This window comes from Zalophus californianus, chromosome 1 (assembly GCF_009762305.2).
Source record: "Zalophus californianus isolate mZalCal1 chromosome 1, mZalCal1.pri.v2, whole genome shotgun sequence".
Taxonomy (NCBI): Eukaryota; Metazoa; Chordata; class Mammalia; order Carnivora; family Otariidae; genus Zalophus; species Zalophus californianus.
The window spans coordinates 114,749,836-114,766,484 of NC_045595.1; the positions used below are offsets into that span (position 1 = coordinate 114,749,836).

The following is a 16,649-nucleotide window of genomic DNA, read 5'->3' on the forward strand; positions in this document are numbered from 1 at the left end:
TAAATGTGGGCAGTATCTGTTCCCAGCTCACACCACCCTGGATTGTTCTACCCTGGATTTGGCACCTTATTAATGAGTGGGCTGGGTATCTACTCTGCTTTGGTTGTGCAAACCTGGCCAGTTCTCTACTATAAACTTCCAGACTAACAAGCTCACAGGAAGTGTTTGGGACACTGGAGCAGTGTCATTTTATTTTTTCTTTGTCATTTTAACGTACATGCAAGCTACCCAAATTGCTTTCCATAAATGAATTTCATAAGGAAATTATATATATAATATATATAATATATATATTATATGTATATATACAGTCCCAAATTATATATATTTCTAATGCGAGTAGCATTTCTTAACTTCTTATTCAGCAGCATCTCCTTTAGTCTGCACTAGCATCAAATTTCTTGGCTGACTCCTTTTCTCTGACAGAGGTGAAGCCAAGTGGAAAAAACAGTCAACATTTTCCATTTCTTTGGCCCAGATGACCAGGATCCTGCATTTTGCTCCACTCTGCCTAAATAGCTACACAAATGAACATATAAAAAATAATATTAAATGAGGTAAGAGTAGGAACATGTAAAACACTGCCTTTTTTATTTGATGAAGCAATCAAGCTATTCTCTAAATATTTCTCATTGTGGTAAAAAGCACCCATGCTTGCATAGGCATTGTTTTATACTTCTGGTCACATACATACATTTAACTGCACACACAAAAGGTAATAGTTATAAGGTACAATAACATGTGAAATCTATTCTTAAAATTTGTTTTAGCAACATAGCCTCTGTGTTGTATGCAAGTTAAATTTCATGTTTAAAGTATTTCTTGCACTGACTAATATATAATTTATTTATTCCAATTTAAGAAGGGGTTTCAGAAAAGAAATGTTTAAATAATGGTCAAATTTTACCATAGGTCAATTCTGATCTAGTATGCAAGGTCCAATTACAATGGAAGCTGTACTTTGGCCCTCTTATTAAGGTCAGCAAAGAGAATTCTATACATCTTAATCATATCTCCTATGACTAATTCAGTCCCTAGGATTATGCTTATGAATATTTTATATGTAGCTTCCAGTAATAGTGCTCATTCTATCAATCAATATCAAATTAACCTCAAGATTACTGAAAATCTGGAATAAAATATAAAATATTGAATCATTCATTTTTAATAGCATAGGTTATAAATGTGTATTGCTCTGGAGAAATGACTCTTGATTTTCTAATGCAAAATTTATGAGACACTTTGGAACAGTGGAGAAAGTTCTGCCTTCTTCCCACCACGTTGGAGGATCTGCTCAGTGGAAACAACTAGTAGCTATCATGCATAGAACGTTGGTTCACCTGTGCCTTGTATTCCTGAAGCTGCCCAGTGACAATTCAACTTGAGGAAATACTACCTTAATGTAATGTTGTCTAACAATTCAATTTAATAAACATTTAATGAGCAAAGTAAATGCTAGGTTGTATTAATAAGGTATCCCTTAGTTGCAAGGAAAGACAGTTCTAATTCAGGTTTGTTTATGTGAAGGCTAAGGGTGCAGAGAAGTCTCATAGTGCCTATGCTAACAGGGCAGGCTGGCCTCACTGGAACTAGCAAGCTGCCAGACATCTTCCTTCCCTTCCCCTGACTTACACACCCTTTTCCTTTCTGTCTTCCTGTCTTCTGTTTCCTTTTTTTTTCCCCCACTGCATGACATTTTGCCCCTGCCATATTTCCGCTTCATTCTGCCTTCTGTCAGCCTCCTGTCTGCTCTCTGACCAGCTTATACATGAACCATAGGAGCTACCCCTAACTCATAGTTTCAGGCTCTATGTCTACGTGACCTGCCAACTAGAGTTTGTGTGTGATTTTGTGTGTGTTCTGTTTCCAAATTCAGAAGAAGAGAATCTGATTGGCATAGCCTAAGTTTCCATTTTGCTCCAATTCGCTATTGCCCCAGGAAGTAGAATTCAAAGGTCGTGTGTAGTTAGTGATGCCCCTTTTATACTTTTATACCACACAGGTAAATTATCCAAGAAGACATGGGAGTGAGGAGGATGAATGAAATACTAATTCTGGTCCCTGTGTTTCAGTTTTATGGAAGAGGCCAATACATAGATCAGTTTAGCACAAGATAGATGGTTAAAAGAGGTTCAGAAAGCTCCTGGAGTATGGAGGAAGGTCTAGGAGAACTTCTACGGTTGGTGAACATTCAGTATATCAGGAATACCTTGAACAACGGTTGAAAGGAGTGTGGAATGAGGCCCAAGTCGATGTGGGGTTATGGAGGTGGGCATGACTTGAGAGGCAGCTAGTGTTTATCTTTTGCAACAGGAAATCATTAAAGATTTTTGATTGGGAGAGTCTCACGATCAAATCTGTGCTTCATGAAGATGTCTTAGAACATGGTAGGTAGATAAATTGGAGGTAATGTAGGGCCTGGAACTCCTGTCCTCCAGGAGCTAGGCAGATCCATGGATCTCCATGAGGTGTATTAATGGTCTGAATTAGGAGAAAAGCCATGGAAGAGAGTGCTCACGAATAAACACTATATTTAACAAGATGATGTAACTTTCCTGTGGAATGTATAAGTAATAACTGGAGTTTGGAGTGATGGCAACATGTTAAATATTCTTAGTAAAATCTGGCATGATTTTTATAGTTATTTTCCTCCATTATTATTTTTTATTGAAGTATAGCTAACATACAGTATTATATTAGTTTCAGGTATACAACATAAGGATTCAACAATTCTGTACATTACTCGGCACTCGCCACAATAAGTGTAGTCACCATCTGTCACCAAACAATGTTATTATAATCTAATTGACTGTATTTCCTACGCTGTACTTTTCATCTCTGTGATTATTTTGTAACTGGAAGTTTGTACCTGTTAATCCCTGTCACCTATTTCACCCATCCCCCATCCACCTCCCAACTGATGGTTATAGGTAACCATCAGTTCTCTATAGTTAAGAGTCTGTTTCTTGCTTTCTTCTATGTTGTTCATTTGTTTCTTAAATTCCACATATGAGTGAATCATATGGTATTTGTCTTTCTCTGTCTAACTTATTTCACTTAGCATTATACTCTCTAGTTCCATCCATGTTGTTGTAAATAGCAAGTTCTTTTCTTTTTTATGGCTGAGTAGTATTCTGTTGTGTAAATACACCACATCTTCTTTATTTATCTACTGATGGACACTTAGGTTGCATATCTTGGCTATTGTAATCATGCTGCAACAAACATAAGGATGCATATATCTTTTTGCATTAGTGTTTTCATTTTCTTTGGGTAAATACCCAGTAGTGGAATTACTGGATCATATGGTATTTCTATTTTTAATTTTTTGAGGAACCTCCATACTGTTTTCCACTGTGGCTGTACCAGTTTGCATTCCCATCAACAGCGCACAAGGGTTCCTTTTTCTCCACATCCTGCCAATACTTGTTATTTCTTGTCATTTTGATAGTAGCCACTCTGACAAGTGTAAGGTGATATCTCATTATGGTTTTGATTTGCATTTCCCTGATAATTAATGATGTTAAGCTTCTTTTCATGTATCTGTTGGCCATCTGTATGTCTTTGGAAAAATGTTTATTCAGGTCCTCTGCCCATTTTTCAATCGGATTATTTGTGGGGTTTTTGGTGTGTGTTGAGTTTTATGATTTCTTTATATATTTTGAATATTAACCCCTTATCACATATATCATTTGCAAATATCTTCTCCCATTCAGTAAGCTTCCTTTTCATTTTGTTGATGCGTTTTTCCACTGTGCAAAAGCTTTTTATTTTGGTGCAATCCCAACTGTTTATTTTTGCTTTTGTTTCCCTTGCCTGAAGAGACAAACCTAGAAAAATTTTCCTACAGCTGATGTCAGAGACATTTCTGCCTATGTTTTCTTTCTAGGAATTTTATGGTTTCAGGTCTCACATTTAGGTCTTTAATCCATTTTGAGTTTATTTTTGTGTATAGTGTAAGGAAGTGGTCCAGTTTCTTTCTTCCTTCCTCCCTTTCTTTCTTTCTTCCTTCCTCCCTTTCTTTCTTTCTTTCTTTTTCTCTTCCTTCCTACCTTCCTTCCTTCCTTCCTTCCTTCCTTCCTTTCTTTCGCCATCCAATTTTTCCAGTGATGCAGGCAGCCTGGGTCTGAGGACCATGTTTGGGGAGGGGGGCAGTCCCATGGGACCAGCCAAGAGGGTCCTTGGATTCACGAAGGATGGAAATCAAACATGAGCCAGAAGAAAGTGAAAGCAGAGTTTATTGAAGCTATAGAGATAGACTCTCTGGGAGATTCAGAAAGGAAAGGAACATGAGTCCCGTCTTTGGGGTTTGGGGGTTTTTATTGAAGATGGTGATCTGGTACACATGTCCTCTCAGGCATCCAGGAACCAGTTAGAACAAAGATGAGGGCCCAGGTGTTATTCCTGGGAGCCAGGGAGCCTTGGCATCGAGATGTCTAATGCCTGTGGTCTGGAATACGCACATGGTAGCTTCTTCCAGTCATTCTCACCTGGTCCTTCCTCAAATGTTATCTATTCTAGAGAAATCATTAACTCCTTGTCCCTTGCAGGGAAGACATATGCTATTTGTATTACAAGGCATGTGTAGAGTGGGTGGGGGTGCAGACCTTAGCAAGAATAGAAATGGGAAAAGAAGCCAAGGAGAAAGAACCAGCTTTTTTTCCTCATGAGGTCTCTTCAGTTTCCCTGTCTCACCAGCAGCATTTGTTGAAGAGACCATCTTTTCCCCATTGTATAGAAAGCTTTCTGTCAGCACCTGAGGACTGCTGGCCCACAGGCCAGTGGTTAGGATGGAGTCCTCTACTTGGTCCGAGCCTGATGTGATGAGGTGCCATGGCTGGTGTCTTAGTGGGGGACAATGAGCAGCACAGTTAGTGATAGCGTTGCTGTGAGGAAGAGAGGTGCTGTGCAATCACCAGCAAGTGACAGACAAATCTTGAGTCTTGGATTAAAATGCTGACGAGGAAAGAGATCCCATAGGCTACAGGTTACAGAGCTCCGTGACACAGACAGGTCCCTGTTCTCTGGAAGATAGTAAAGACAGAGAAATCAACCCAGGGGATGCCAGGATTACAAATCTGAAAGACATCTTGTACAAATGTTATCTCCTGGGATGATCCGTCTGGGGCCATCAGTCCAATCCTCAGTCATGTATGTTCTTAGTGAACAATTAACAAATGCAAAACACAGTACAGGCACCAAGGGGCCTACAAAGCCAGTGAGGCAGAAGGGATGAACATTTTTGAGGAGACTTTGCAATGCCACCTAATTAACTTAATTTAATTTAACTTAATTTAATTTTTACTTCTAGACCTGTAAAAGTTTTATTGCAATCATAGGACTTTTTCTCTGTCCATCTCCTTGCTTACTTTGTGCCATTCTCTAGAATTCATGACTTTTCCCCAAACACACAAGGGTCAGAGGGAACTACTTCCCTCCAGAAGTCAATAGTCGAGATGAGGAACTAGCCTTGCCCCACATCCTCTGAATTTCCCCCAGCCCAGGTTTCTGACTCATCCTTCCTACCCTCAGTGCCTCTTGATCCTGTCAGCTCTGGGCTCTGAACCTCATCCCGAGCTGCTCCTGTTCCTCCTCAGGCAGCTGCTTCCTCCAACCAGAGCATACAATCTACTTCCAGAGCTTCACCTTCTGAAACCTCCCCTTCCAATGCGTGGGTTACACTCTTTCTCAAAGAGACAATAGTTTTTTTAAAATACAAAAAAACCTGTTACCTCCTCTCCTTCCAATTTTAGTATATGTGCTGCTGATTGAGCACCCTGTCACCTACTCTCAAACAGAATTTTGGAAAACAAAGTGCAGAGAAGAGAACATATTGCACTCTTTACTCTTTTAGACCTCACTACTTTGTATCTCTTTGTTTATGCAAATAAGAAAAACATTTGCATTAATTCTTCGCTGTAATAATTGGTTTCCAGTTTACAAAGTAGAAAGTTGTTTGAAATTACAGATAGGTAAAACATGTACACAGAAGGATAGGGAATGGAAGGACAGAAATCTTTTAAATTTAAAAATTGTCAGAGGGCGCCTGGCTTGCTCAGTTGGAGGAGCGTGTGACTCTTGATCTCTGGGTCATGAGTTCAAGCCCCACATCCGGTGTAGAGATTACTTAAAATAAATTAATAAAATTTAAAAAATGTTCACTTTTAAAAAAATAAAATAAATAGCTGTAGAGTAATTGAGGGTAAGTTTTTGTTGTTTCCAAGCTTCGATCTCATGTTACTATTTGATTTACAAATAAATGTGGGTTTTTTTTAGTTTTTTTAGTATGAAGAGCAAATAATAGATTTTTTTCACTTGGGCTGGTGCATGATTCTCTCCAGTTTCCCAACTGCCTGGGTATGAGTGAATGCTATAATAACAACCAAACCAGTGCTTAACCTACATGAAGCATTTTCTGTGTTCCAGCTTTTAGTTTATTCTAAATGTTCATCTTGAACACAGTGCATTATGTTGCATAAGAAATGCATTATAACGGTTTAGATCATTTTAGCAATTCATCTTTTTAATGAAAAGTATATACAATCACATACAATTATACTAGAAATATTTTCCATATATTTAGATATTTTAAATCAGATGATTTTCTCTATCTGGAATGCCCGTCCTCCACTCATTGTCTACATAAATTCTTTATAAATTAAAAATCCACACATACACTCCATAAGTACATTCTTATCATAAAACTGGAAATACTATAGGAGTATATATATATATATATATAAACTATCTTTTCTCCCTTAATGTTAAGCAATTCTGTTATGTTTGAGGGATTAATGTGCCCACTGACAAGCTAGGTTTTTCAGTTTCCTGCCCCCGTGTGGTCATATGGCCCCGTCAGCCAATGAGATAGATGCTAACTGGGCATGACTTCAGGGAGAGCTGTTTTTTTTTTTCCCCCTGAGAAAGACATAAACTCATCTGGAACACATTTTTTTTCTCTTTATCTTCTTCATGACTGGAATTTGGAGGTAATGCCTGGAGGTACAACAACAATCTTGTGACTGTGAATATGGGAGACACACCTGAAAGATGGTGGAACCAAACCTGGAAAAGCCTAGAGCCTAGATTTATGTGACCCCAAAGTAAACTTCCTTCTTGTTTAGGTTAATGTTCCTATTCTAGGCAGCTACATATCACTTACTTCCAGCCCCCAATTCCAGACCCACCCCAGAGATACTGTGTATTTTTTGAGACCCATCAATATACATACATTAAATTTTTATCCCAGTTTTTTTCCAGAAATGGGATAATACTATATGTATTATTCTGAACCTCCTTTTTTGACTCAAGAATATGATCTAGATATCTTTCCATGTCAGTACAAAAGGAGTTATCCTTTTAAAAAATATTTTGCAGTGTGCCTGGCTGGCTCAGTCAGTCGAACATGCAACTCTTGATCTTGAGGTTATGAGTTCAAGCCTCACATTGGGTGTAGAATTTATTTAAAAATAAAATCTTGGGGTACCTGGGTGGCTCAGTGGGTTAAGTGTCTGACTTGATTTTGGCTCAGGACATGATCTCAAGGTTGTGAGATCAAGCCCCACAAAGGGCTCTGTGCTGAGCGTGGAGCCTGCTTAAGATTCTCTCTCTCCCTTTCTATCTGCCCCTTCTCTGCTCGTGTGCACGTGCTCTCTCTCCTTCTCTCTCTCTAAAAAAAAAAGAAATAAAATCTTAAAAAAATAAAATAGAGAGCTTTTCTTTTTTTCTTTTAAAGTTGACACTTGCTTGTTCAAGCAATAGAGAAAAAAAATTAGGTAAAAAGCAGCAAATATTCCTAAATCCCACTATTTTGAAATCACTGGTATTATTATTGGTGAATATTCTTATCAGCTCTCTCTGAAAATACTGGGAGTCATTCTCTTCCACTACCACCTCACACACATACACATGTGTACAAACACATACAAATACACAAATACATAAATACACAAACACACACAAATACACACAACACACAATCACAAAGACATATGCAAATATATGGGAGAGTGAGCGAGAGAGAGAAACTTACAAATCAGAAGCTATTAAAAAGTGTTTAATTTGGGGGTACCTGGGTGGCTCAATCAGATAAGTGTCTGCCTTCAGCTCAGGTCATGATCCTGAGGTCCTAGGATCAAACCCCACATCAGGATCCCTGATCATTGAGGAGTCTGTTTCTCCTTCTCCCTCTGATACTCCCCCAGTCATGCTATTGCTCGAGCTCTCTCTCTAATGAATAATAAAAAAACCTTTTTTAAAAAAGTGTTTAATTTTGGGGTGCCTGGGTGGCTCAGTCGTTAAGCGGCTGCCTTCGGCTCAGGTCATGATCCCAGGGTCCTGGGATCGAGCCCCGCATTGGGTTCCCTGTTCAGCGGGAAGCCTGCTTCTCCCTCTCCCACCCCCCCTGCTTGTGTTCCCTCTCTCACTGTGTCTCTCTCTGTCAAATAAATAAATAAAATCTTTAAAAAAAAGTGTTTAATTTTAATTGAATTAAACAGAGGAACTAGTAGAATGCCTTTAAAAGTTATGACTACAATTGTTATAGAAAACCAGAAAGAAATACCCAAAATTCAGACCAGATATCATTTTTAATACCCATAAGAGTTATAGAATTAATAATAGAAATAGTTGAGGCCAAATTAATATGTCATTAATGTCATATTAATATTTTCTTTTGCTAAAGAATCTGTGCATATTTAGCATTATAGGTTGTAATACTAACAAGAATTATACTTATTAGATTAACAACATAGACATGTGATTCCAATTTAAAATGTAGAATTGAGGGGCGCCTGGGTGGTTCAGAGGGTTAAGCATCTGCCTTCAGCTCAGGTTATGATCTCTAGGTCCTGGGATCGAGCCCCACATCCAGCCCCATGTTGAGCCCCATGTCAGGCTCCCAGCTCGGTGGGGAGTCTACTTCTTCCACTCCCTCTTCCTCTCTCCCTGCTTGTGCTCTTTGTCTCTCTCTCTCTCTCAAGTGAGTAAGTAAAATCTTTTAAAATAAATAAATAAATAAAATGTAGAATTGAGTAATTGATTTAGATTTATGAACTTAAGTAGAAATTTTACTGTTTATATATAGTATTAGAACATTTAGTGGACCTTAAGTTTCACCATATTTTTAAATTTAACTAATTTCGGGGCGCCTGGGTGGCTCAGATGGTTAAGCGTCTGCCTTCGGCTCAGGTCATGATCCCAGCGTCCTGGGATCGAGTCCCGCATCGGGCTCCCTGCTCCTTGAGAGCCTGCTTCTCCCTCTGCTTCTCTCTCTCTCTCTCTCTCTGTCTCTCATGAATAAATAAAAAAATCTTAAAAAAAAAAAATAAATTTAACTAATTTGGTTCATAAGGGGGCGCCTGGGTGGCTCAGTTGTTAAGCGTCTGTCTTCATGATCCCAGGGTCCTGGGATCAAGCCCTGCATCGGGCTCTATGCTCAGCAGGAAGCCTGCTGCTCCCTCTCCCACTCCCCCTGCTTGTGTTCCCTCTCTCGCTGTCTCTCTCTCTGTCAAATAAATAAATAAAATCTTTAAAAAAAATTTAGTTCATACGAATGATTTAATTACTTGGGAAGGTTTGTCATTTAGACAATTGAAGGACTTAAAAGAAAGTCAATATATTAAATTTATAAACCCTGTTTAAAACATTTAAAAGAGTTTAACTACATTTGAGAATGTAACCAAATATTAATTGAAGGCCATTAAAAGTGACAGTTCAAATCTGCTTGACTTATAATGGAATAATGAGATTTGTAAGCCAAAGTTAAATGCTTAAAGAAGAATGAAATTAGAATCTGTAGATTAATAAATTGATTATTCAATTTTAAAACCAAAATTACTTCTAAATTGCCTTTTCTGTGACCATAAGAAAACTCACATTTATGTAAGAAGGAAAAATAAATGAAGTGAAACTTAAAGAATTTTGGATAAATGTTTCTTCACCATTCAGACGTATTGTGTCTCCTATCTTCTAAGATTAAGACAAAGATTATGAAAACCACTAAGGATTTGTGGTCATTATGTTTTTATTGTTCTTGAAAACTATTTGTTGATTTTAGCATTGAAAACGTTGAGAGACCTTGAGAAGAAATGGTGTCGATTACATGACTCCCTGAGAGGAATCTGAAAATATTTCTCTCTTTGATTTAATCATTTGGTTTTGAGCCCAGGATTATTATCTTTCCATTTTGCTCTTTTCCCACCATCCTGGTTTTTTTAAAAAACTGGAATTTGGATGTATTTATTATCAGAAAATAAATGCATTTTTACAAAAATTCTTTATAGATTATGGTTTACTGATTAGTTCAAGTCTATTATTACCAATAAAATATATTGTTGTTTAAAAAACAAGAAAATGTTCCTGCTATGAAAGATAACAGGATTAACTCTTGGAGATAACAGGATTAACTCTTGGAGATGGGGTAACCAACCATTCCAGTGTGCCTGGGACTGAGGGGTGTATTGGAACTCAGGACTGTCTGTGCTAAATCCAATAACCTTGGTCACCCTAATGGAAGGCATTGGGGCACAGGTGCAAAGACTATAGATTCTAACACCTACATTTGAGATTTGGCTCTTCAGCTTATTTTCTATTTATCATGAGCAAGTAGCTTCTTTTCATGCCTCTACTTTCTCATCTCTGAAATGGTGAAAAAACACCTTTTCCCACTACCCAGGGAGGGAATCATAGGGCTTAGTTCTGCACTCCCATTGTAACCTAAAGAGAAACTTTCACAATGTCCAGAGCCCTGACATCCTGCAAATGAAGGAGGAGGATGTCCTCAAATTCCTTGCAGGAGGAGCCCATTTAGGTGGGATCAACCTTGACTTCCAAATGGAACAGTACATCTACAAAGGGAAAAGTGGTGGCGTCTACATCATAAATCTGAAGAGAACCTGAGAGAAGTGTCTACCGGCAGCTCGTGCTGTTGTTGCCATCAAAAACCCAGCTGATGTCAGTGTCATATCGTCCAGGCACAGTGGCCCGGGGGCTGTGCTCAAGTCAGCTGCTGCCGCTGGAGCCACTCTGATTGTGGCCGCTTCGTTCCCGGAACCTTCGCTAACCAGGTGCTGGGAGCCTGCAGGGGCTGTGTCTCCTGGTGGTTACGGATCCCCGGGCTGACCACCAGTCTCTCACAGAGATGTCTTCTGTTAACCCGCCTGCCATTGCTCTGTGTAACCCAGACTCTCCTCTGCCCTGTGTGGACACGGCCACCCACACAACAGCTCGGGAGCTCACGCAGTGGGTTGGAGGTGATGGATGTTCGAAGTTCTGCACACGTGTGGCACCGTCTCCCGTGAACACCCATGGGAGCCCACCCCTGATCTCTCCTTCTACAGAGAGCCTGAAGAGACTGAAAAGGAAGAGTAGGCCGCTGCTGCAAAGGCCATGACCAAGGAAGAATTTCCGGGTGAATGGACTGTTCCTGCTCCTGAGTTCACTGCTACTCAACCTGAAGTTGTGGACTTGTCCAAAGGCATGAAGGTGTCCTCTGTGCCTATTCAGCAGTTCCCTATGAAGACTGGAGTGTTCAGCCTGCCACGGAAGACTGGTCTGCACCTCCCACTGCTCAGGCCCCTGAATGGGTAGGAACAACCACTGAATGGTCTTAAGCTGTTCTTCCACAAAGGCAAAGAAAATGGAAATAAGGCTGATGGAAAATAAGCAGTTTCAATAAACAAGCAAACAGTGAATATTTATCTCAAAGGATTACTGTGAAAATTAAATGAGTTACTCTATGGAAAGCATCTGCAGTAATTACCTACAGTAATACCTAGAGTGTGGTAAGCACTAAATATATACTAACTGCTCTTGCGAGCTCCCCACAGGAACATCAATTATTGGACAGGTCATGTTTGTTCTTCATTTTATTTTGTTCTCTGAAATTGTTTTAATTTCTCTGCCCTTCTCCTCTGCATTCATTGTGATATCCTCACATCTTTCTATCATGTCATCTAGCAGACAATGGCAGTTGCCTGCCTGATAGAAGTTTCTCTCTTCTTCCTCACTAACAGAACTCTAATTTAGTTTTGATGGCAACATATATAGCTTAAATACTTGATTTAAATACTTGAAGCAAGGGGTGGATGGATGACGTAGGACACAGTTCTGGCCAAGGAGATACTGTGTAAATCTACCATGTGGGATATTTAGGAAAACTCTCTGAAAGGAGGCTGACTAAGCTGGGGCAGGCATATCTTTTGTCTTTTTCCTCCTCATTATTTCTTTCTAGAATATAGATGCAAGGTGGAGGAGAAGAGCTCTCTTGGTATAAGAACTACACCCTGGAGATGCTAGAGCAGAAAGCTAGCTGGATCTTTCCAGCTCCTTTGAAGAATCAAAAAAAAAATAGCTCCTTTGAAGAATCAAAAAAAAAAAAAAAAATCACACCATGATTTGTTTAAACATTTCTCAAGTTTCCTGTTGCACACCAGTGAAAATAATGCCTAGTATTACAAACCATTCACTTAATTTTTTAGCAATGTAAAAAATGTGGAGTACTTTAGTAGTTTTCATGTCATTTTGAGTTGGAGTCATGCTAATCCCATTTTTGAGATTTGCTCCAATTTCAATGTATGTGCTACTGAAAAGACCAGGATACTGTTTCTTCTTTGATGGTGAAAAAGTGTTTAAGAGGAAAGTAAGGTCACCAATATCAAGCAAATCTTGTCATCTTCAATGATAATTACATGAGCCAGTGGGGCGAGCCACAGAAGGGGAGAAAGGAATGCAATGGGCTGTTCTCCATAGAGAAATAGGCATTATCTTTTGTCTCTTTCTGCCAGGCATTCAAATTACCATTTTCAAATTTTTGAGAAAGAGATGTCTCTAAAAATTATTTTCTGTCTTCTGTAGTTTTGCATTGTCTACTGTATAATAAATGCATATTGAGATAATAAATTTGATAACAGGTAATTAAAGCAAGAAAGCTTAAAATAGTTCAACTCCAGAAAAAGGACTATGGCCAACATTGGTCTGGGATTGAGAACAAATCTGTACCTGTTGTTGTTATTACTGAATTAGAGTTGCCTGGTAACTCTGCCCAGCTGTTAATTAAGCACTTAGGCAGCCACGGCCATTAACTCTTTCAGGTCCCCAGGACACTGCTTAGTTATTGCTTCAATTTACTCTACTAAGCTTACTCGTAGGTAATGCCTTAAAACATTGCGACTATCTGGCTCATAATATGTTTCATCTTCTTTATGAATAGATGGAAAAAGCAATTCTAATTTCATTCCTCGTTCATTTTAATTTGGGTTAGCAGATGTTCTATGTGTACTGCAGTCAACTATTTAATTTGCATTATAGAAGAGCCTATAATAGCAATTTATCAGTGGTTTTGTGTGTGTGTGTTGTTATAGTGTGGTTTTAATTTCCTCCAAAATGCGGCTATAAAAATGGGATATATTTTATTTTTTTAATTCACGTGGAATATCCTAAGAGCAAAATTGGGTCTATAAAATTCAAGCAATGTTTTAAAATTAGCTCTGTTCGAAGAGGAAATGAGGGAAATAGAGGGGAAAAAAAAAAAAGGAAAGCAAGGAAAAGAAGGAAAGCAACAGTGAAGCTCTCAGCCTGCCAAGGATGCGGATCCATTCGGAGAACAGGTTTGTGGTGGGCGGGGGAACATTCCTCGTTGTGGTATGATGTTTCAAAAGCTTTTCTTATATGTCTTTTTTTCATGGGTGTGTGTATTAAGGAGGATGTTTGTACAAGCCACCATCTGAACAAATGGAAGGGAATGTATATATCAATATTTTAGTTTGGTAATTATAGGCTTTCCCAAGTCTTATTTAGGGTTAACCAAACAGTAAATGTTTGTTGTTCTAAGCTTCTAAGTTTTGGGGTAATTTTTTATGTGGTAATAGATAACAAATAACAATCTATATCATAAGATTGTCTTGATGACCAAATGAAAGCAAGTGAATAATATAGATTATGATCATTAGGTTGGTCTATCAGAACTTTGGTCAGGAATTTACTTCTTTCATATAGATTGTACCCATTCTCTTAACAAGCTCAATTTTTTTTGATGTTCTGATAACTTTCAGTTCTTGTTTTAAATTTCTCCAAATTCCCGCACCACTCTTAGAGGGTAAAGACATTTCTACTTTCACTTCACATTGGAAATATATGATTGGCAAAAATAGTGAATTCCTAGATCTTACAATAAAAATAAATTTCATTGAAAAAGTATTCAGCTGGGCTCCTGGGTGGCTCAGATGGTTAAGCATCTGCCTTCGGCTCGGGTCATGATCCCAGGGTCCTGGGATCGAGTCCCACATCGGACTCCCTGCTCCTTGGGAGCCTGCTTCTCCCCTCTGCCTCTCTCTCTCTCTCTCTCTCTCATGAATAAATAAATAAAATCTTAAAAAAAAAGTATTCAGCTGTTCTCTAAAAACCTGTATACATGGATTTAAAAAAAATAGTTTCTGGCTGGTATGCTGGAAAATCACCTTGACAAAGCCTACATATTCTCTGTAGGGGTTTGATTAAAGAGTGGTTACTCTATAATCTCCTATATTCGGGACTGTTTCTCAAAGACTACTGGGCCTTATCAATAACAACCTCATCTTTACATCCACTGGTGAATAATGTTTACAAGATAGTATTTTAATTGCTCAAGGCCTAGATCTCAAACTCAATTCCTCTAGGGGCTGAGCAGGTCAGGAAAATGAATGGGAAGCACAGGTCCTCCAGAAGCTGCAAATACTCAGATCACCTCAGTGTTCTCATGCAGGAATTTGAATGCTGGGTTGCCAGATTCTTCTAGTTTCAAGAGAAGATGGAAATCTGGGTTTAAATTTATGTGCTTTAAAAAATTTTTCAGAAAAAACTCCCCATAGTTTAAAATATTATTTCATTTGTTTTAAACATTTGCAGATTGAATAAAATATATCTGTGAACTACAATCATTTCCCAGATACCAAGAGATGAGAGAGAAGCTGAGTGTATAGACTGCAAAGTTATTATTTTGTGGACAAAACCTGTATGTGCTAGAAGAAAGTTTCAGAAGCTTGTGTTTTTCATATTTCCAGGTGTTGGATAAATAAGGCGTGGTTTCTATAAAGAGGCCAACTATGACACTGCATCATCAGACAATTATAGTGTTTAAAGTCTTCTCATCAAGCGCTCTCATTCATACAGACAAACTAACTTTAATTTCCAAAAAAGATATTTCCCCCACGCCTGTAATCACTTTCCTGTGGATTCACAGTGGCCTATGTTACAACACTGCTGTTTAACCAGCTGCAAAAACAATAAATGGAAGCCAGTGTAGAAAAAGGTTTTCTGTCAGTTGGTTAGCACTGATTCATCATCATAAGGGCCAGGAAAGCTGGGGTTCTGTCACCATCACCTCAGGGATGTCAGCAACCTGCAGGGTCCAAAATAAATGTGCTCCACTTTTACTCTTTTCACTTTCACAATGTTTGTTACTTTATTCAGCATGACAGCTCACGTAAATGTGAATCTATTGTCATCATCTCAGGAATATTATTAATGCATAATTACAAGGCAGGAGCTACCTTTTGAATTGTTGGAAAATGAGAGAAGATGACACCTTTAGCCTCTTCTAGGGTGGTTCACATTCTGCTATTTCTACCATATGTGTTGTTCTTCTTATAGCTACTATTTTGGACCTATTGATTTCTGGCTATTGAAAAGAATAATATAGAATACTTTGTTTTTCTGATAGGTCTGTTGGGTAAGATTTATTGCATCCTTAATTTCAATCCGGAAACTAAACTTTCCCAATTAAATCATAAAGAGAATGGTTCTATTAATAGTAGACATTACTCATTGTATAAAGTTTATTTTAAAAACTTATTAAGTGGTCATACTTTCCCAGACTGCTATTGATGATAAAATGTTGAGCAAGACCCTAAATTAGTGAAGTCAATTTAAGTGGAAGACAATTGATTACTAACAATATTTACTTTCATATATAAGAAAAATCAATAGTTTTATCTCCTTTACATATAATAGACAATGGACATTTTTCATTAGCCTATCAGTAAAAATGAAGACATTTAATATTAGCAGTTCTTTAAAGAATGGGGATATTTTGTATAAAAACAAGATTAAGCAATTTCTAGGGGCACCTGGGTGGCTCAGTAGTTAAGCGTCTACCTTTGGCTCAGGTCATGATACCAGGGTCCTGGGATCAAACCCCACATCGGGCTCCCTGCTCAGCAGGAAGCCTGCTTCTCCCTCTCCCACTCCCCCTGCTTGTGTCCCCTCTCTCGCTGTGTCTCTCTCTGTCAAATAAATAAAATCTTAAAAAAAAAAAGATTAAGCAATTTCTATACAGATTTTGAGCCTCTTTATGTTATGTTTTCAGTAAGGTTGAATACCTGAAAACTGTGAGTCCATTGTCATATTTCTTTTGTCTTCTGAAAGAGAATTATGAAGTAAGTGTGAACTAGCTTCTCCTAGTCCAATCCTCCTGCATACGACACCTGTAAACTCTGGGCAAAGATAAACAACTACCTGGAGGCATTGGAGACTAAAATCAGGTAGAAATTGGGTCAAAAGTTGGAAGAGGAAAATTGCACTGGGTGAGTTTCTCCATTTTCAAAGACTTTTAGTTTGAGGACAAGCACTAGGAGGGGTAGCTAAAACCTCTGTGCACAGAAATCCACAATTTC

At 38.4% G+C, this 16,649-nt stretch overlaps 1 pseudogene; it reads left to right on the plus strand.

The window, feature by feature from the left end:
- Positions 1 to 11,612, plus strand: part of LOC113915962 — a 31,219-nt pseudogene extending 19,607 nt beyond the window's left edge.
- The last annotated feature ends 5,037 nt before the right edge of the window (positions 11,613 to 16,649 follow it).